We start from the raw sequence: 2,748 nt of genomic DNA, 5'->3' as shown, positions 1-2,748 counted from the left end.
GCGCGCCGTGGCGCGTCGCGGTTCCCCTGTCTGGGAGCCGGCGCCCTTGGCCGGTGCGTTCGGTGCGCAACCGACGGAGCGCGCGGGCGGAGCGGGCACCAAGTGAACGCGGCCGGCTGGCTCTGGCGTGGACGTCCCGGCGTCCCCACCCCGGACCCAAACGGTCCGCGGGGTGCCGGCCGCCCCTGCACGCTCCCGCCCCGGCGCCGCGGCCGACCGGACCCCCGCAGGGCGCGCGCCCACCACGTCCTAGGAGCAGCGGCCTGGCGGTTTCGCCCGCGTCTCTGCCTCCCGGCGCGATCCCCGCGTTGGAGACAGCAGACAGGGCGCACCGGGAGGTTCCACGCCACTCGGGTAGCTGTCGGGGTCCCGCTCCGGATCCGGGTGGGATCGCAGGGTGCCTTGTTGGATGTCGGGTCAGGTCACGCCACCGGTGGCGGGTGGCGGGTGGCGGGTGGCGGGTGGCGGGTGGCGGGCGGGCACGTGCCGGACCCCTGCGGTCGGTCGGCGGAGGGGATCAAGGCAGGGCTCGGTGCCCGTGGTAGGAGTGGGGTCTGGCGTCCCGGCGGCCGTCGCCGTCGTCCTCGTTAGTATAGTGGTGAGTATCCCCGCCTGTCACGCGGGAGACCGGGGTTCGATTCCCCGACGGGGAGGCAGCAGTCCTTTTTGGGCCGCCGCCTCGGACCCAGCCTGTGTGCCCACTCCATCCTCCCTCCGCCCCCCAGCTAGCCGCAGGGCGCCATCTCGGGCCTGGACTGCCTGGCCCCTTGGACCCTGTGGCCCCCTTGGCCCCCTTGGCCCCCTTGGCCTCCTTGGCCTCCTGCACCTCCTGCCTTTTCTTGTCGCCGGCCGCTTGGTCGCCACAGCGTGGCGGCCTCCTCTCGCCCCCGCGGCGCCCAACGAGCGGCCGGCCCAAAGTGGCTGTCGGGAGAGGCGCCCTGCCTCGCACGGGGCCCGGTGGGAGGCGGTGGAGCGAGGACCCTGTGGGCACGCAGCGGCTGTGGCCCCGCCGGGCACCTGGTGGAGAAGGGCTCTGGCGGCCCCGGGCGGCGAGGGAGAGAGAGCGCCCCCAGAGGCAGGCAGGGAGGCAGGCAGGGAGGCAGGCGGGCGGTCCGACCGGAGCAGCCACGCTCCGGTGGGGCGCGGGGCAGCCTTAGGCGGCGCTGTGGCAACGCGGAGGGCTGCGTCCGGGCTGTCGGACGGAAGGACGGACGGGCGGACAGAGGGACGCAGCGGCCAGCCGGGCTGCGCCGGGCTTAGGCGGCGCGCTCGCTCGTTGGAGCCCCGGGCAGGCGTGGCGTGGCTGCCCGCGCCGTGCGGCGTTGGTGGTATAGTGGTGAGCATAGCTGCCTTCCAAGCAGTTGACCCGGGTTCGATTCCCGGCCAACGCAGCGGCCCACCTTTTGCGGGGGTGGGGGTCTCGGGCCGGGGAGCCCGTGTGGTGCCCGGGCTTGGCCTCTGGCTGCACGCGTGTGCGCCCGGGGAAGGAGGTGGCGGTGTTTGGAGGGTGGGCTGCGAACGGGACCAGAGCTGCTGGGGCAGGCGGGTTGCGGCGGGCGCAGCGTCGGCGTGGGCTGGCAGTGGGTGTTTGTTTTAAACCCAAGCAGGGCACAGGTGCCAAGGTAGCGCCCAGTGCTGGGGCCACAGGCGCTGGTGCCAGGAGGCGCAGTCCTGGACGGGCGGCCGAAGCTCCCTGGTGGTCTAGTGGTTAGGATTCGGCGCTCTCACCGCCGCGGCCCGGGTTCGATTCCCGGTCAGGGAAGTCTTCCTTCTTTGGCTCTGCCTGCCAAGTGCCCGGCGCCTTCACTCCTCCCGTTTTGGCCACCAGGCTGGCTTGCTTGTCCCGCACCCCAGCCACCACCACTGCGGCCTCCACCTGAGGCCCGATGCCTCGCACCCACCCCGCGCCTCCGCCCATTTGTCCTTTTGGCTTCGCTGGCGCCACCTGCGCCACATCAGCCTCACAGCTCTTCCTTGTCCGGTGCTCGCCTCGCTCCCACTCTCCCTCGGTGGCAAAGCCCACTGGCCAGGACAGGCTTTCTCCTCCCGTGGTCGCCAGCAGACCCGGCGCCGCCGCCACCACCGCCACCCCCACCACCACCAACGGCACCACACCCTCTCAGTGGCATCTTGCCACGGAATGGGCCAGGACTCTCCAGCGGCGAGGCTTCTGCCAAGCCAAGCCCGGGCGTGGGGGGCAGGGGGCTCACGGGCCACTTCTCTGTCATCTGCGGGGAATCTGCACCTCAGGGTTGGGCCACCTGCAAGGGCCACTCATGCCAGCCAGCGCACTGGCTTTTCCACGGCCTGCCAGGCCCTGAGCGGGCCAGAGTCCCTGATCGGGCTCCAGGCACGTCAGCGGCTTTGATAGGGATGGCAGCGAAACTTGAGCCGAGACCGCGGGCCATGGCGCCGGGGAGGCAGAGCTGTGACAATAATCAGTCTTTCAGCACGATTATGCTTTTCTTCGTGCGGACGGGATATCGATGGGATATCCCTGTGATATGTGGGAACACGTGTAGATTGCGGAATGATGGATGATCAACTGAGGGGATGTAGGGCATCCGTCCCGTTGGTATCTGTCAGCTCTCCGTGTTGGGAGCATCACGGGCGCTGTCTTCCAGCTCTCTGGAAACACACACTCATACGTCGTTGTTACCAACGGTCGCCCTACTCTGCGATGGAACGTTAGAACGTGTTCCTTCCATCGAACCGCAGGCTCGTGCCGCTTTCCTCCAACCTCTCTTC

The 2,748-nt window shown here is 70.1% G+C and overlaps 3 non-coding genes across 3 annotated transcripts; all 3 read left to right on the top strand.

Annotated features, from left to right (window-relative positions):
• The first annotated feature begins 581 nt into the window (after positions 1 to 581).
• Positions 582 to 653, top strand: TRNAD-GUC. The gene has a single exon. It is a non-coding gene; the product is annotated as a tRNA-Asp (tRNA).
• Positions 654 to 1,319: 666 nt separating this feature from the next.
• TRNAG-UCC lies at positions 1,320 to 1,391 on the top strand. The gene has a single exon. It is a non-coding gene; the product is annotated as a tRNA-Gly (tRNA).
• Positions 1,392 to 1,690: 299 nt separating this feature from the next.
• Positions 1,691 to 1,762, top strand: TRNAE-CUC. Its single transcript has one exon. It is a non-coding gene; the product is annotated as a tRNA-Glu (tRNA).
• The last annotated feature ends 986 nt before the right edge of the window (positions 1,763 to 2,748 follow it).

Source organism: Sapajus apella, unplaced genomic scaffold (assembly GCF_009761245.1).
Source record: "Sapajus apella isolate SASKATOON/1434 unplaced genomic scaffold, GSC_monkey_1.0 scaffold8674, whole genome shotgun sequence".
Taxonomy (NCBI): Eukaryota; Metazoa; Chordata; class Mammalia; order Primates; family Cebidae; genus Sapajus; species Sapajus apella.
Note: the sequence above shows the minus strand (reverse complement) of the source record. Positions and strands in the feature narration are given on the sequence as shown.